This window comes from Crocodylus porosus, unplaced genomic scaffold (assembly GCF_001723895.1).
Source record: "Crocodylus porosus isolate Cpor-Errol unplaced genomic scaffold, CroPor_comp1, whole genome shotgun sequence".
Taxonomy (NCBI): domain Eukaryota; kingdom Metazoa; phylum Chordata; order Crocodylia; family Crocodylidae; genus Crocodylus; species Crocodylus porosus.
In genome coordinates, this window is record NW_017728918.1 from 78,574,360 (window position 1) to 78,593,662 (window position 19,303).

Below are 19,303 nucleotides of genomic sequence, written 5' to 3' on the forward strand. Positions count from 1 at the left end.
TTGCTGGGATCCTATGACCCCAGCTGACTTCCTGCCCTTTGGGCAGGGGGCTGGACTCGATGATCTCCCGAGGTCCCTTCCAGCCCTGATGTCTAGGAAATCTATGAAATCAATATTCAACACGTGGTTTATTAGAAAGTGGTAAATGATGCTTTTTATTTACTAGATGATTAAGTTATTTATGATAAACTGCTTGCAGGTAAAAACCAAGATTCAATTAAAATGCAAAAGCCCAAGCATTTTAATTATTATTCTTATTAGTTAAATAAAACTACCTTCAAAGAAATGGACACATAAGAAATTACTTTATTAAAACATGTTCTGCATTTATAACCAAATAATGTTTCAGACAAAAATGTGATGTCTAACCTTAGACAACTGAACTGATTTGATTTAGGTTACCAGAATCTTCCAAAATGTTGAACTAAGAAGTGGTATCCTCTTGTACCTCATTGTTATTGCTAAATGAGGAAGATTTCCTACATTTTTAATACTGAGGTGCTCAAGTCTAAATGAGCTAGTTCTTGAAATGAACTAAACTGACAAAATATACTATCTCCAGAGGGTGCTACAGCTTGGTTTATCACTTCAACAAATTCCCATACCAGGTGTTTCACAACTGATTTCCTTCAGTTCAGTGATGTGACTTTCTTTAAAAACAACTTCAGCAAAAACATTCACTCTTTGAATATTTATGTGACTTTAACAAACATATTTGAACTTTAATACAATCCATACTTCTAAACAATAAAAAACAGCATTCATTTATTTTCCTCTCCCCAGATCAACAACATAATGTTCTCAAAAATAAAAAATGGATCTCTTGAACAGATAAGAGTCTCAATACCATAACTGACAGGCTGTGAGGTACGCTAATGTATCTGATGAAGCAGCTGATTTCCTTCGTACCAAATTAAATAACTGATACATGAGCCATTACCAACAAAAGGTGGTTGGAAAAGAGTGTCCAAGTTAAAAAGATGGTAGAAAGAACTCCTGAACTTAAGGTATTATGTGTCGTGTTACTAAGGTTAGACTGGAGGTATAATGGGAGTAATACCATACAAAAGATACCTGGCCGGACCTCGTTTCATCTGTCTTTCCCTAGTATGACAGTACAACAGAGATACTGGATAGCAACTGAACTTTTTCAAACTCATTTTGCAGGAGAAGGTTGCTGTAATATGTGAACAAGTGCTCTGGGAGGTTCTAAAATATTCATCTTTGAGAAAGAAAATGCAGAGCACCCTGAAAAGAAAAAATACACCGGAATATACAATGTAGTGTAAAAATAGATTCTGAGGGCTTGGACATGTCTCTGGCTTGCTAGATCCACAAGATCCACCTCCTTCCTAATATAATCCTTTTCATTTTGATATTCAGAAAATAGGAACAGACTACAGCTCTGATCTCAACAATGCATGCAATTTCAGAAGGTGCAATTGGGTGAATGTTCAGAGAAGGGAGTTCATATTGAAAGGGACATTCACACACACAAATGTACAGGACAGCAATAGTTTAATTTTGGATACTTTAGCCTCCAATTACATTAGATGCAACACTTTGTTATTTCCTTTCTTTAGTAAACCATGAATAAACAAAAGACTACTTATCAGAGCTCCAAGAATTGTCTCTCTATTCCCTGATGTCAGACCAGAAGACAGGAACCTGAATCTATTAAAAAATCAAAAGAGAAAGAGAAAACAAAAGCCAATTCTCTTTTTCTCCTTTTCCCTCCAAGCCCCCACTACAGAGACCTGAACATGTGAAGGTAAAATTAAAAGTATTTTTAGCTGTGTGCATCTTACTCTTTTGGACAAGGAAAGGAGAATAGGATGCCACAGTACATGTAAGAATGAGCTTTGTGAAACTTTCTATAACATTCTATTTCCTTAAGTTGTATTTTACTGGTCCAGATTCTCTTCTCTGCAAAAATGTTTGGCCTTGTCACCTCCCCAAAACACACCTAAAATTGAAGTAGCCATCCACAGAACCATAGAATAAAAGACTCATCTACTCATCAATTTATAAGCACATCTAGGTGTTACCAGTGACCCCCTCAAAAGATTAACAGCCTTTTGGGACCACTGACAATTTGCATAATTTAAGCCAGCTTTTCAAATGCTCCAGTTCATGAAGTGAACCAACACACAGCCAGCTCAGCATGGAGGAAAAGCATAAAGATTTAAGGACAACTTTTCCTTCCCCTTCCCTAAGACTACTACTAAGAATACTTTTTCAGTTGTTTAGGAATATATGTATTTTTTTTATCTGTTTTCCTACCTGCAAAATTAAATTTCTCATAGATTTGGTGTATCCAAATAAATTATATGCCCCCAGAAATAAAAGAGTATTAGTTTATCCTATTTAATTAAAAAAGCATTAATTATATTACTGTATCCATAGTGTCATAGTTGATAGGGTTGGAAGCAGATCATCAAGTCCATCACCCTGCCACGGGCAGGAAAGGATGCTGGGGTCAAATGTCTAGCCTCCTTCTGAAAACCCCCAAGGTAGGAGCATGCACCTTTTCCCTTGGAAGTTCATTCCAGATCCTAGCTGCCCTGACTGTGAAATAGTGCCTCCTGATGTCTAGCCTAAACCTATTCTTGATCAACTTGTGGCTGATATTCTTAGTTACTCTAGGTAGTGCTCAGGGGAACAGGGCCTCTCCCATTTCCTGCTGGTCCCCCCGGCAAGTTTACAGATGGCCACTAGATCCCCTCTCAGCCTTCTCTTGTGGAGGCTGAACAGGTTCAGGTCCCATAACTGAATACCTATGAGGACATGAAAAGATGCATACTGATATGGATTGAGAGATTACAAAAAGAGTTAAAGTAACTATACTGACTCCTGCTGTTTCACCTGCCCCATTATTAGTTGGCCAAAGATTTCAGATATACAAAATTATAGCCTGCAGGCTGAATCTGGTTTCCATAACTGTTCTATCCAGCTAACCCAGGGGCAGGCAATTATTTCCGGGGAAGTGCTGCTTACCAAGTTGTGGCAAACTGTCAAGGGCCGCATGGGTAGCCCCACCCCTTGGCAGGTGCCCTGCCCCTGATCACCCATCTTGAGTCAAATGTCCCAGGGACAGCACCTGGGGGTCCAGAGCGGTACGCAGGCTGGGGGGGGGGTGTCTGTGGAGCCGGGCTGGGCTGCACCAGCAGGGAGAGGGGTGGAAGCTGGCTCAGCTGCTTAGAGCCCCTTCAGGCCGGGGCCCTGTACCCCTGCTGCCCTGCTCTGGGCCCCACCCTGAGACACGAGTGTGGGCCCTGCTCCCATACCCGCTCAATCCCAGTGCCCCGCAGCCCCACAGTACAGACGAGGGACGGCATGCAGCCCTGACCCACTGCTCACCAGCTGCTGCTGAGTGCAAGGAAAAACAGCCCCTTGCCCGTGCTCCCTGCTGCAGCCGCTTGCAGTCCATGCGGGGCTATCCTGAGCAGGCACAGGCAGCCCCATGCAGGCTGCAAGCCGCTGCAGTGTGGGGCACCAGCCACAGGGTGGGCAAGGGGCCATTCCCCCATTCAGCACCAGCTTGTAACCCACCCCCACTACCAACCTAGGCCCCCAGCTGGCTTTGGGCTCACCTGCCAGAGCTGTGCACAGCAGCAGCAGCTGCGCCCCCCTACACTTGCCACATTGGACAGCGTTTGCTGCTGCTGCCCACCAGGAGCTCGTGCACTGGGCAGCAGCAGCAAATGCTGCCTGGCGCAGCATACAGGGGAACTGCAGCTGCTGCTGTAGAAGTGCGGCCCTGAAGGGCGAGCCCAGAGCCAGCACAGGGCCCAAGCTGGCTGTGCAAGCGGGTTACAAGCTGGTGCTGAGCACAGGGGGAGGGAAGCAGCCTCTCACCTGCCCCGTGCCCAGCGCCCCACGCACTGCACTACAGTCGCTCGCAGCCTGCATGGGCTGCCTGTGCCTTCTCAAGACAGCCCCACATGGGCTGCAAGCAGCTGCAGCAGGGAGCTCTGGGCATGGGGCAGGCCCGCTTTTCCCCCACGCTCCACATCAGCTCCTTCCCGCCCCACCTGAGGCTCCAGCACCAGGCAGTCACTCAGTCCCAGGACAGAAACCCCTCCTGAGGCTTTGGGCTGGGGCTGGACAGGCCCTGCTGTTGCACGGGCTCTCAAGGGCTTCCCCTGGGTCCTACTGCCCTTGGTTCCTGTCCATCTTTGACAGGAACCAAGGGTAGATAAATTTTAATTTTCTAAATTTTTTTAGGGGCTCCGCAGGCCAGATACAATGGCCTCACAGGCTGCATTTTGCCCACCCCTGAGCTAACCAGTAATCCACTGGACTACTAGTAGTTGGGGGGACATGACCTGGTGGACAAGAACATGGCCTTTGGTGGCAGACTCCCAGACCCGTGTTGCACCTCAAACAGCCCAATACTGCCACCAGTCCCTGGACCCATACTGGATGCAGTTGCTGCTGGCCCTGTGGATCTGACCTGGGAGGAATCCCCATGGTTCAGATCTAGCCCAGGACCCAGGGTAAATTTAACCCCCTCCTTTCCTCCCCAGATATAACTTCAACTTAAAAAAACTAATGGCATGGCAGATATTGTGATACCTGCCTTATACTCAAGTCAGCGAGAAGTGTCAAAAATGAAAGAATTAAATGCCCCATTTCAAATACTAACTGTGTTTTGATAAATTACTTTGGGGAAGTTTAAACTCCCGAGACAGGCTTTTTTGCCTGAAAGACCAAGAGCAGCTACCCCGAACAGAAGCTATGCTAACAGCATCTACCTTCTGCCAGTAGAGGAATATAGGCTATGCCATGGGAAATGATTTTTTCACATCCCTAGCTGACAAAGGTATGCTTGCAAAACTTCTAATATAGGCATGATTTCCAAGTCATCTTCTTTTAGCATAATATCAGAGCACTACCTTGAAATTCTTTCAGAGTTACTTATCAGTACAACACTTAAAATTAAGCTTAACGTTAGTCTTAATTACTGCCTGAATTGGGACCCAATATTTGCAGTGTACTTTGGACATTTTTCTCAATGGGTCTTTGGCACTATCGACCAGCACTGTGTCCCTCATCCAGCACAGGACCAAATGAGTTTGATACCCCTGCTTTAAAGGAAAAAGTATACAAGGGCATATTTTGTCAGCTCACTTGCAGATATGAAATAGGATCTTCAACTAATCATCCAATACACTGTCCTGCTGAACTGAGCTGTCAAATGTACATTAGACTATAACATACTTCTTGAAGAATCTGTTCTATACACCGATGGAGCTCAACAGACATCTGTCTGAGCATAAAGGGGATATTATACTTTTTCCCGTAATAATAAATAAAAAACCCACCTCATTCTTACGTAACTCTTTCATGAGTAGATCTCAAACCACTTCATAAGTGAGCACCATCATTATTACTACTCCAGCTCAGGGGTCTGCGATCAAATCTGAGACCCCTGGGGAGTCACCCCACAGGGAGGTATGATCCAGCATGCACTGAGTGAGGGATTGGCAGCACACAGTGCTCAAGCTGTTTGCTGCCACCCCAGCCCTCCTACTGCAGTCTCCCATTACCCTTGCCATTGGCCATGGGAACAAGCTGCACTTAGTGGTGAAGGTAAGCAGAGGCTGCAGTAAAGGGGATGCTCGCAGTCCTTGGAACAAAGCAGGGAGGACTGGGGGCTGCTAAAGGGACAGCCCAGTGTTTGTAACAGGTTGACAACCTGTGCTCTGACCATGCAAAACCCAGAGATCTGCTAACAGAGGTTACTCATTGAAAAATGACAGCCTCATGAATACATATGCATACCTGACTTGCCAGGGGAAAGAAAAAGAGCAACTGGAAGCTCCTGCTTCTGCTGTACCTTACTTTGCATAAGACTGAAATTAAACAAAGTCCAGCCCTCCTTGAGGCTCTCCGATTTAGTCTTAAGACTTCCCACTACTCCTCTGAGGGAGGATCTAATATGTATTTCAGTGATGGTTTTGCACATCTGCCTAAAAAAGTGACATTATATTTGACAAGATGCACATTGGCCCTGTCTGTACCTTTGAGTGTCTTGGCCTCAGCAATTAAGAGGGATCACAGTTTTAGGTGGGACAGCAGATGCTTAACAGGTTAAAGGGCCAAATTTGGCAGTTTTATTCATATCAGGTAGTACATATTCATACATTCCCTATGAAAGTGTTTGTGCAAGTGTTACTCACTCAACAACAACCAGGCTTCAAGATGTAAGGACAAGGTAGGGAAGTGCTTAGAAATGCACCACCTTTGCTGCACCATTCAATTATGCATAGCTTTCTGTAAGCCTTCCTGCTTTTGATGAGATTGCTCATGCTTTTCTTTGGAACCCCACAGCGGAAAGACTGCCATAAATACCATCATAGCAAAGCAGGTGCCTCCCCGGCACATTTCTTATCCATCTTCTGGCTAACCAACAGCAGCAGAACCCAGAGGTACTTACTACCATACCTAGTCAATATGCATAATAGTTCCTAGTTAAGCACTGTTTAATTGTCTGTGAGGAGGGAATACAGCCATTGATGCTCTCTTTAAAACTCAGCTGGTACTAGTTTCTACTTCCCTGTAAGGCAACTCACAACTGTATCCCTTTCTTGCAAATCAACCAGATGTGCTCACAAAGACCTAGGCTTGAAGCACATCACAAGAACCACACACTAAGAAGGTGCTGTGAGGATGGATGGGCACCAGTTTTAACATGAGAGGCATCCAAAAGATTCGTTTGCCATACACTGTACACAGCTGGTGGGTCTACCACGATGGCAGGCACCACACGCAGCGCCTAGGCCCAAAGCAAGGCCAGGCCCGGCCCGGCCGGCTGTGCTGTGCCCAACCGGAGTGCTGGCGCATGCGCACTACGACAGTAACGGGAGCCACCCCCCACAGCTCAGGCACCCGCCGGAGCCGCGCATGCGCGCTGGACGGCGGGGAACGGGGCCGCTGGCCTCGGTGGCCCCAGCTGCCCCCCACCCCCGGCTCCGCCGCGCATGCGCAGACGGGCAAGCACGGGGGGGAGGGGGAAGCGCGCTTCCCTCTCATCCGGGCACCTAACCTGCCGCTGGCAGCGGCGCGGCTGCGGCCCCAACAACGGCGCGGGATACCCTCCAACACCACCCCCTCAGCGGAAAAGGGAGGCCGGCCCCGCGCCCCTACCGCCCCCCGGCGGACATCGGCCGCCCCACTACTCACCCGCTCCCTCGCCTCCCCCCGCCGGCCACGGGCGCTGCCGCCGCTTCGCCACCGCCGCCGCTTCCTCCCCCTTCGTACTTCGTCTTCACGAACAAGACAATATGGCGCCCACTGGCACCGACCCGGAAGCGAAATGCGTCACAGGCTTGACCCTTTCCTGGGCAACGCCACCGCGCCTCGCTGCCATCTTTAGGCCGGGCATCCATGTGGCGTTGGGAGGGGGAGCCTGCGGGCCGCCATCTTGACTGAGGGCAAGAGCCAACGCGCCCAGCGCCGCCATCGTTACGGAGGGCAGCGTCCTCCCGGTTCGGTTCGCGTCTTCAAAGAAACATCGAAAGAAAACCAGAAAAAAAGTACCTGTCACTGAGCACCGCCCACACCAATGAAGCCCAGTCCTCTGCTCCCCTCCCTCCAGGTTGTTCCGCTCCCCCTGCCTTTGTGTGTAGAGCACTGTGGCCCCTGCCCGGCCCCTGGGCCTGAAGGGGGAGCCTGCAGGGCAGGGGTCGGTTCACAACCCTTTAAAGATCTCTGCACAGGCTGGCGGCACCCTTCATGTGCCTGAAGCACCCGTCTGTAAACTCCAGGCACCCCCTCATGCCCGGAGGCACCCACGGTGGGCTTGAGGCACCTGTGCATGGAGTGGAGGCACCCCTCTGCGGAAGGGCGTCCCTAACTCAAAGGCACCCCCGACAAGCCCGAGGCACCTCGTCATAGAACTGAGGCACCCCTGTGCTCAAGGCAGCTGTTCATGGACTGGAGGCATCTCTTCCTAACTTGAAGGCACCCCCTAAAACCAATGCTCCCTCTTAAGGCGTAGCAATCCGTGAGCGCGCCACTTTGGTCTGCCCCGCAGTATAACAATATAAGATGATATAGCTTTTTATTTAAGAAACACCTTTTATTCCACATACTCCCTGGTGAGGATGAGGAGGCAGGATTGAATCTTTAGTAGAAGTGACACATCGCGTCACTTTCAAATGCTGCAGCGAGGCGCAGAAATAGGGAGTAGGTAGAGTGCAGAAGGCCCGTGGGGCCACTGGGCTTTGGCGCCGGAGCTGTGGGGCTTGCGGCGCAGGGATGAAAGCAAAGTTGAGGGTGAAGCCGACAGGGCTTGAGGCGAAGCTCGCCCGAAGGGGCTGGGGAGCAGAGCTTCCCTGGAGCCGGCCCAGCTCTGCCCCAGCCCTCACCTCACCTCAGGGAGGAGTTGCTGCCTGCCCCACACTGCAGGCAAGTAAGAGAATCGGACGGCAGTGAGGATTGCCCGCTGATCCATGGCCTGGGCCCTTGTGGTCTGCTCCAGGCAGGGCTGCGCTCTCCCTCCCTGCAGAGATATCGGCATGGTGAGGAGCGGAGCAGAGCTGAGCAGTGTCTCACGCTGGCCCTGCTGCTGCACTCTGGGGGGGTGCCCAAAGTTTCCAGGAAGCCACAGCCCAGCTCCTCTCCAGGAAGGTCCTCAGCACTGGGGGCTTAGAGACAACCTTGCCTAAAAGCCCAAGGCACCTCTTTGTACAATGGAGGCACCCCCTTATACTCAAGGCATCTGTTCATAGACTTGAGGCACTCCTCTATAGACTCAAGGTATTCCTTCATAGACTTGAGGCATTCCTTCGTAGATTGAGCTCTTACCACCAGAGGCTAACAAACCATGACGCAGGTGGCGAAGTCTCAATCACCTGCTTACTGGAGTTGGAGGCCCCAAGGAACTAATGAAGAAGTGGGGTTATACCATTGGGTCAACCACCTGACTGCAGCACAGAGCCTCAGAGTTTGTAAGACTTGCTGTAGTGCCAGCTTCTTGAAGGCACATGTGCACTGATCTTGCAAGGAACAATAAATGAGCACAAGCATGTGTATCAATGGTCAACTTGTATAACAAAACGGTCAACTGTGGTGAGATACACGAGAAGAAGAAGAAGAAACTTGAGACACCTCCTACAGACTCAAGGACATCCCTTCATAGACTTGAGGCACTCCTCTATCGATGCAGCCCCCCACCCGCCTTGGAAAGTATCAGCTCCTTTTCACTTACTTTCTGACTACAGAAAAATAATGGAGCCATTCTTCCACTGCAGGGAGCTCAGAAAGACCATATTAGGGCTTTTTCTTTTTTTTTTAAACACAATGGCTTCCTAGTTGAAATTTCTGGGTTTATCATGTGCATCGTGTTCGGACACCTAATAGTGCTAACATTGTGTATCACAATAGGATACCTGAGAGGGTCTTAAGGTACCCTAAGGTGCAGCAGCACCATGGCTGAGAATCATGACTCTAAGGAGCCTCCCTGTCATACTTCAGCCATACAGAATTTTCCAGCATTGATGCATCCAGAGACTCATATTTTTTACTGAAATCACACCCGTTCAGCTGTACTTAGCTGAGAGAATGGTTTTGTAAAATCAGTGCAACTCTCTTATGAATAAAATTTTAAACTGGATAATCGGGCTAATAAAGTTTTTTAATTTGATCATAACTGAATGAAGTTAAACAAATTTTAGCTCTTCTGAGTCCACTTGATGGCTTTATATGTCCTGGAAAAAGTGCAGGTTTTTTACAGAGAAGTAAAACATTAGTGGAGATTGGGGCAGATACCTTAGACTGAAACATGGGTGTCAAACCTCCTTGGTGCCCCTGGGGCTGGATCCAGGCCCACCTCTGGCAGTGGGTCAAGCATTGTCATTGTTAACGCATTCCCACTGAGACTTCATTTCCTGGGAAGTCAACAGTAGGCCCCATCCTCACTCACCTCAAATTCCCAGCCCTGCAGGCCAGGTGACACAGCTCCAAGGGCCAAATCTGGCCCATGGATCATATCTTTGACATGTCTGGACTACAGTATAACTAGTTATGGCCAGAACCTGGAGGGAGGGCACGAGATTAACCTTGACTAGTTACATCCAAGTAAAAAAAACAAAAAAACCCACTACCTGTAATTTTATGTGAAGGTAATTATTATGAGATCGCTATTTTAATATGCAAATACAATTTTCTGGAATGAATGGTACCTGAACTTGCCACATAAACAATGGGTTTGCACTAATGTAACTATCATATTTACTTCCATACTATGTTCACCTTTTCCCCAAAAATCAGCGCTCCAAAATTGGTGCAATTCTTGCCCCCACACACACTCTTTCCCCCCATTCCCCCACACTGGAATAGAGGAATGCAAGCATGGATGGTAACTGCAGTGGCTCTGCCAGCCCAGAGAGGGAGGGGTGAAGTTCACTAGTCAGGGTCAGAGCTAGTGTTAATTGTTTCACAGCTGCTGGCAAATTGTCAGTAGCTGTCACCAATTCAGCAGTAGCTATAAGAGGGTAAACACAGTAGCTTTTGCTGATGGTACAATATGTGCTCTGCCTCTGTGGTCAGGTCTGAGCCACAACTCTGAAAAAGTCCTTATTTTCATTTTTCTGCCTTCCCAAAACAAGGTGTGTGTCTTATTTGAAGGCTTTGAAGTCTTGACTATCTAATCTTAAGGCAAAAGCAAACTAAAAATATAAAATGTGAAATTCTTACAGCAGGCCTCAAACATACAAAAAGGGGCCTTAACCACTTTTACCTTTCCTGATCAGTTAAAACGGGATAGTTGAAATTGTTGTTTTTAAATAGTTGTAACACTCCAAAAAGCCTGAAAAAAGATAAATGTTTTTTCAAAACTGAATTCATATTTTGACATATAACAAAACCTATTGATCAACTTCACCATATAGATAGCACTGTCCTGGACTACAATATGATATGCAATATACAATACTTTTGCCAGCTACAGAGTTTCTGGGTTTTGATCACCACTCCACATACAAATAGGTGGCAGGTGGCAAGCAAAAGCAATGTTAACCCCTGTGTACAACACAGGGCAACAAACCCTGCAGGCCAGATCCAGACACGGGTCATTTGGCTCAGGAGATCCCTCACAATCTGGATCTGACCTGCTAATTCAAATGAGTTTGGGGCCCCTGGTGCAGAGGGTCAGTGCCTGTTTTCCATTCTATGGAAAGTGTGCTGCTCCCTTGAGCAGGGCCATGTTTTAGATCAAAAAGTTTTAACAAATGTTCTTCACAGTGGGGAAAATAGCTTTAGTTTCTGGCTGCTTCCAATATATTTAGGGCAGTTTATGCTGCTAGACAGGTCTATGAGTTACAAAAATGGTGACTAAATTCTGTCAGGTAACTTAAAAAGAAGACCATAGTTCCTATTGCCTGGGCTGAGATTTGTTTGGCATAGTTCCCTATATAAGGAACTGGAGACTTAGGCAGACTTTGGAAGCTGCCACTTCCAACATGGATCATAACAGTGCTAAAGTAGGAGTGAAGCACCTAGGTAACTAATCTGATCTGGCTTGTCTCTGAGCATATAGCCTAAATGTAGGCATCCAGGAATCTTTTCAAGCCAAATGGGGGCAGGGCTCTAATGAATCTCAGTGCCTAAGTGGTTTAGTGGCTGTTAACTGGACTTAATTAGAATTGTTCCTTCTGATGATGCCTACATTCTGCTTGAATCCTATTTAGGCATCTTAAAGCTTAATTAGGATCCAGGTAAGTTCTGGTTCTGAAAAAAAAATCTTCCCTCAAAAACAATACAGTAACAACTATGTTAATGCTTACATGTATAATGCTCAGAATTAAACCTTTTGCTATATATCTGCAAAGGAATTACCACAATGGCTCACGCAAAGAAAATTTACTGAGTGAAAGTTGCTCCTGCTCCACCCTTTATGCCTCTTTATGAGTCATGAGAACACTCAGAACACGTACAAACGCAACAGACACAGATCCTGATTGTGTGTACACAGAGTGGAATACATGTCGAAAAGCTCTTGAGAAAGAATTTTTTACTTTAAGGCAGATTTTGCAGTAACTTTGAATGGCCTGTTCCACTTTTCTACTTTTCATCTTCTCTCAGCTTACAAACCTATTCATTTTTCCTTCCCAGAACAAATTCATTGCACCTAGTTTGGATTATATAGACCAGTGGTGCTCAACCTATGGCCCATGGGCCAGATCTGGAGCCACAGAACCAACCAACAAACCTGGGCCTTGGGGCTCCGCGTAGGTCTGGAAATTGGGCAGTGGGGGAATGTCATCAGTGTTAATTGCTGCTCCCCTACTGCCAAACTTCCAAACCTATGGGGAGCCCACAGGCCAGATAATGTGGTCCTGCATACTAGATCACATTGGCATGTGGGCTTGCTCCATGGTCAGGTCTGGGAGTGCAGGGCTGGGCTGGTGTATGGCCACATCCAGGTGTGCAAGGTCCACCTGGAACGGGATCTGGAACAGACTAATTCTGTACCACTAATCCAGCCCAGGGGGCTAGAAGTTTAGACAATGTTGATAGAGACAATATCAATGTCAGCTTCATGTCTGTGAAACTCTATCAAGGCCGTATCATGCCATTCTTCCTTCCTGGTAGTTATAGATGGTCCAAGGAATATGAAATAAGTAAGTTTTATTTGGAAATATACACAAAAACCATTAGAATCCATGGATCCTTCACCTTTGCCTATCCCATGGAGCCTTTGCCTATCATCATATGTATCAAATGCTCTCATGGAAATTATATGCGTGAAATTAAACAACCATTACACTCTGAACTGTCACAGAAAAAAGAAAACAGACAGACATATCTAATCACGAGATAGAGAACATTTTTCACAGAATAGACACTATCTTCTGACCTTACAGTCCTTGTTCTCAAAATAACCTTACATAATATCTTCAGAAGAGGTGGGAACAAAAATTCACATTACTAGACTGCACAAGTCACTGAGGGCTTCTACACATGTCGAGGGAGCCTGCTCTGATGTGCTGTAATTCCAGTACTTGGCACAGACTCGATTAATTGAGTTTGCTGGAGCATGGAAATTAACGTGCTCCAGCCGCCTCCAGCATTATGTATATCAGGATCTCCGCGGAAAAACAGTGGAAGGGTGCTTTAAAGTTCATTGGACAAGCTTTAGTTAAAAGCATCCTGCCCCCCCTTTTTCAGCATAGGGACGCTGATACACGTGATGCCCCGGGTACTTTTAATTAGTGTGGCTCTCAGAGCTGTACTAATTAAAGTGCCCCCACCCCAATGCCTCTGGAGCATGTGTATAAACGCCCTGGTTTAACAAAGACAGTGGTTTTATGGCACCTGCTCCCTCTGTTAACCTCTGTGTTGCACAGTTGATAAAGGCCTTCCTTTTTAATCATGTTTTCTACATAATTAAATTTATCCATAATAGCTGCTCTTTACCTGAGCTGTACTACTTCTGCTACTTTCTATTTGCCATACAAGTTTATAGCCCCTCCTTCCCTTTTTAAGCAATCACTATCATTAACATTATAGAGTAGATGAAAGCAAGGGATAACTGGTATTTAGCTCAGGCTGTACCTGTTTTTCCCAGGCCCAAGAAAAAGGATTTTATGTCCAAAAGCATGTCTAACATCTCCAGTAACTAGAAAGTTGATCTAATAAAAGATATCAATCAAACAAATCTTGCTTTCATCATCCTTTCTGGTAGATGTGAGAAATTTTATCAATAGGATTATAAAATAGTAAACTTAGTGTTGCAAGTGCAGCACTAAGAGCATTAAAAATGAACATGAGGAGAAATGTTCTGGGCCATAAGGCCATGGTAAAGTCTTCTATGAAACCAAATGCAGCAATTATCATTTAAAATAGACTTGACAGAAGACAAAGGTAAATGTAGAAAATGAACTCTGTTACAGTGTACAAAACCTTAGAGGTCTTTTCTATTCCTAATATTCCATGACTAACCAGATTTTACTAACAAATGGAGCAATGCTGTATAATAGTTTTGGGATGGGAAATTATCTTCCTATTACATAGGCAATAATATTAGTCATAAAAAACCAGGATTTAAGAAGCAGCCTGGTGCAAACTTGGAAGGAAAATAGCATCCTTGGCACTTAGTCCACAGACTTTTTAGGTGATCACTAATGCATCCCCAGAATACAAGATAACAGCTTGGTGAAGAGCAGGTCCCCTCAGCCAATCAGTGGTGAGGGGTGGGGCCACTGCTTCCTTGGCCAATGGTGTATGTGGGGGGGGGGGAGCTTTCTTCCTAGGTGGTTGGGAACCCTTCTCCTCCTAGCTATGCACTGCCCTACTTCTAGGCACAGCCAGTAGAATCACAAGGACAAATGATTGACATATATTTCCACCAATTAACTGAAAACAGGACTTTACCATCTGTTTCTCATTTAAAAAGGGACAGGGGACACAAGGTTTAAAAATAGGATGGTCTGGCATAAAAAAAGGAAGAATGGCCACTCTAACTGGCTTGGATATGTATCACTTTTTCAGAATATACTTCTTCACTTTGGATCTGTTACCAGAAAGCTTACTCCATTTTGTCTGGTACAACAATCTCTTTGACTGTACTAGCAGCCCAGTTTACATGAGACATTTGAGGGAGATAACTGAAATACAAGGTTGTTGTAGGACCCCTGGCACAGCTTTAGGAGCACTCATGGTGCTCTGGCATGGTGCCAGAGGACTGGAAAAGGGCCAATGTGGTCCCCATTTTCAAAAAAGGGAGGAAGGAGGACCTAGGAAACTATAGGCCAATTAGTCTTACCTTGATCCTGGGTAAGCTTTTGGAGAGAATTATCCTGGCACATGTCCACGAGAGGCCAGCACGGGAGATTATGCTTAGGGGTAACCAATACGGGTTCATTAGAGGCAGGTCCTGTCAGACCAACCTGGTGGCCTTCTACGACCAGGTCACAAAATCCTTAGACGCAGGGGTAGCAGTGGACGTAGTCTTTCTGGACTTTTGGAAGGCCTTCGACACCGTCTCTCATCCCATTCTCATTAAAAAACTAGGGGGCTGTGGCATCGATACCTACACAGTCAAATGGGTCACTAATTGGTTGGAGGGCTGCACCCAGAGAGGTGGCAGATGGGTCCTTTTTGACCTGTGGGCAGTGGGGTTCCGCAGGGCTCGGTCCTCGGGCCCGCACTGTTCAACGTCTTCATCAGAGACTTGGACAAGGGGGTAAAAAGCACCCTGTTCAAATTTGCAGACAACACTAAGATGTGGGGAGAAGTGGGCACATTATATGGGAGGAATAGGCTGCAATCGGACCTAGACAGGTTACAGGGTTGGGGGATGAGAACAGGATGGGATTCAACACTGACAAGTACAAGGTGCTGCACCTGGGGAGGAAGAACCAGCAGCATACCTACAGGTTGGGGAACTCCCTTCTCGTCAGTGCAGAGGCAGAAAAGGATCTTGGAGTCATTATTGATGCCAAAATGAACATGAGCCAACAGTGTGGGGACGCAGCCAGGAAGGCCAACCGCACCTTGTCATGCATCCACAGATGCATCTCAAGCAGGTTCAATGAGGTGATCCTCCCCCTCTATGCAACATTGGTCAGGCTGCAGCTGGAATACTGAGTCCAGTTCTGGGCGCCGCACTTCAAGAGGGATGTGGACAACATGGAGAGGGTCCAGAGGAGGGCCACTTGCGTGATCAGGGGGCAGCAGGGCAGGCCCTACGAGGAGAGGCTATGGGACCTGAACCTGTTCAGCCTCCACAAGAGAAGGCTGAGGGGGGATCTAGTGGCTGTTTACATACTAGTCAGGGGGGACCAGCAGGCATTGGAGAAGTCCCCATACCCCCAAGCACTACCAGGAGTGACTAGAAATAATGGCCACAAGCTGGCAGAGGGTAGATTCAGGCTAGATATCAGGAGGCACTACTTCACTGTCAGGGCGGCTAGGATCTTGAACCGACTTCCAAGTGAAGTAGTGCTGGCTCCTACCTTGGGGGTCTTTAAGAGGAGGTTGGATGAACACCTCACCGGGGTCGTTTGACCCCAGTACTCTTTCCTGGCATAGCAGGGGGTTGGACTTAATTATCTGCTCGGGTCCCTTCTGACCCTTCCAACTATGACACTGTGAAACAAATTGTAAGAGCTACTGTCATAAGTATGGTGTTGTATCGAGGAAAGCATTCTAGACATACATTTTAGTACTAAATTAACCCTGACACTGCTATTGTACACAGGCTGATATACAATGGCTTATTGTTCTAACTGTTGGGATAAAAATAAGCAACCAACATTCAGTAAGCTTAGTAAAATGACCAAGCAGCCTCAATTTTCTGGGACAGTCTCGAATGTCAGGGCTGCATTCTGATCTGTCTCTGAGAGGAAACTTGTGTCCCAAATTTGAAAAAATGGGACAGGTCAGTTCCAGGCAGAATCCTATTGTGTCTGCTGAGAAGACACAGCACAACCCTGTGAGAATGCAGCACTACACCATGGCAGCTATGATAAACAGCACTTGTGTAAAGTATTTTTAATTCTGGAATTCCATGCGGGATTCAGGACTGTGTCCCAGGTTTTGCTCCCTGAAATTCAGTCACTTCAATGCTACATAAGAAAAATGGGGTATCTTTACGTGGGAGACCAAAGAGGATTTCTGCCAGCCAAAAAAAGCCTATATGGGGAGGCCCCTCGGCATAATTTTTCAAAGCTAAGTTTATTATAAAGCTTTTATACTCTCCCGTTGAAAGTTCTCCAACATTTCATAAAATGCCATCTACAGAACCCAATACAAGTCTACTGCTGTGACTAAGTAACCTACACAAAAGGCACGTCTACACATTCATTAATATGCCATAATTACAGCGCTTTACGTTTAGGACCTGTAATATCAGGTAAAGTAATACCTGGAATAACAGGTGCTAAATGTGCCATAATCAGCACTACTGCTCATTAGTGGATAAATGGTTTTTAAGTAATATTAATGCACATTAGACTAAGTCTAATATGTGTTAAATGTCTTCTGTAGACATCCCCAAGATGTGGCACAATACTGTTTTCAGCAGTAGTCTTTGTTCAAGACTAGCTTTCTTGTTTTATTACACTTAAATTAAGGTAATTTGAAGGAGTACTTTCCACTTGCACCTGAAACAAGAGGCCACTCTGGTGGCCCCAGGGTTTAGCTCCCCCTGGCTGCAGATCCAGGAGGAGCTGGGCAGGGTAATTTTGCCCCAAGTGGCACAACTTGCCCCATACCAAAGTGAATGTTCAGGCAGGTGCCGTGAAGAAAAAATCCCCAGCAGATGTGTGCCACTCCTTATTTGAGCTGCTGCAAGCACATGTGCCTGTACGTGTGGACGCGTCCTATGATTTACAGCAACTGATGATGACTATGTGATATATTCACCATGTCTAAGTTTTCCAAATTTGTTTTATTCATACTTTGACCTAACTACATTTGTAGAATGTTAGCTGATGTGTGCTTTGTTTGAAAGAGGCAGCACTAAACTGCAGGGGATGGGGCTGTGGGCCATGTGGAGGGCAGGCAGGGGACCCACCCCTCCCAAGCAGTTCCCCCCTGCCCACACCCACAGTCCCCTGCACCCACACAGCCGCCTCACTTCAATCTCCCCATCCCTATTCCCTTACTTACCTGGGATGTAACTTAGTCCCATCAGGCTGCAACCTGCGCGGGTCCAGGCTGCCCCACATGCAGAGGCAGCATGCTGCAGCATCAGGGAAAGAGGCAGCTATAAAGACACTGTGGCCAGCTACCAGAGTGTCTGTTTGGAGGACCCCAGCCTCCGGTTGCCTCAGGGCACGATCCTGGACTGCCCTGCCCCATTTTTTTTCTGTGGTTTTTTTTTTTAAATATCATATTTTGAGCCTATGCTGCAAATACGCAGCGCAGAGAATGTTCTTTTGTTCCTAGCGCACCTCTTGTGGTGTCTCAAAGTGCTTTGAGATGCAGCAAAAGGCACATGTGGGCTCATTTGGCACACTGATAGGGTGGAAAGGGACCTCCAGGGTCATCTAGTCTAATCCCCTGTATGAATGCAGAGATGCTAAATCTAAATCATTCCTGTCTCATGCTTATCTAGCCTCCTCTTGCAAATTTCCAAAGAGGGAGATTTACTAGGCACTCTGTTCTACTGTCTTCTTGTTCTAACAACGAGGAAAATTTTGTGAGATCTGATCCTGAAATCTATCTTGCTGCAATTTAAAGCCACTGCTTTGTCCTGCCGTCTGCAGCGAAGGAGAACAGTTTTTCTCTCTTTTCTGTGGCAGCCTTTCCAGTATTTGAAAACTGCTATCCAAACCCCCAATTTCTCCAAGCTAGTAATACCTAATTTTCTCAGCCTTTCCTCATCCAGCTTAACTGCCAACCTCTTTTTTTTTGCTCTCTGCCTATGGACCCTCTCCTACTTTACATCCTTCTAATCATGTGGAGTCCAGAACTGCATCTAATGCTCTAAAAATAAGGCTTAATCAGCACCAAAAAGTAGTAGTATTATTTCTAGTCTTACACCAAACATTTCTGGTAATATAGCCCCAAATTATCTTTGCTTTTTTAATTATTTATTTTTTTGCCACTTCCTCACATTGCTGACTCATATTGAGCCTTTGTAAATATTAAAGAGGGAGTTAGGCATGTTAGTCTGGAATCAGGCTGAAAGCAGGGTAGATTTGCACCTTTATAGATAAATTAGAGAGGTATAATACCTTTGTAAATCATGCCAATGACTTTGAGATCCAGTTTTTTCAGCACCCTGAGATGATTTTGCTGGGTCTTGCCAATGTAAATACATTCAGATTAACAAAAAACTCTCTGATGGTCATAGGCAGAGGGAAAACAAGTTATTTGGGGGGGGGTGCTAAGCATGTGCATGCATATGCACACACTCAGCCTCCCCAAATGGGGCACAGGATGGAGCTGTGAGTGGCTTGTCTGAGGGGGGGATGCCCAGCGTGGGGAGGGGACAGCAGCTCCCACTGTTGGGGGCGGGCATGGGGGGGTATGTGCCCCCGGATCTGTGCGGGGAGGGGGGGGGCTGCTGTCGCAGGCAGGAGTCGGGGCTGCACTGGGCTCTTCCTAGTTGGGGCATTTGGGCTGAGCTGAGCTTGGGGCAGGCGGTGGTGGCACTGGCAAGGGGAGCAGGGGGCCACAGCAAATTTTGGGGTGGCTGCAGCCCCTTCCTGTAGTCCCCTGCCCCGCATCCCCCAGATTGGCTCCATCTTCCCCAGTCCCAAACCAACTCCCACTCCCTCCCCACCCCTGCTGCAGCCACCAGAAGCCTGTGGCTAGGCTGCCTTGCAGCCCTACCACTGCCCTG

The 19,303-nt window shown here is 46.7% G+C and overlaps 1 protein-coding gene across 1 annotated transcript in view; it reads right to left on the reverse strand.

Moving 5' to 3' along the window:
• PNISR (PNN interacting serine and arginine rich protein) overlaps positions 1-7,304 on the reverse strand; it is a 31,461-nt gene extending 24,157 nt beyond the window's left edge. The window contains exon 1 of the mRNA XM_019537790.1: positions 7,189-7,304. The gene's annotated coding sequence lies outside the window, so the exon portion shown is untranslated. The remainder of the gene's footprint in view (positions 1-7,188) is intronic.
• Between the last annotated feature and the right edge of the window lie 11,999 nt (positions 7,305-19,303).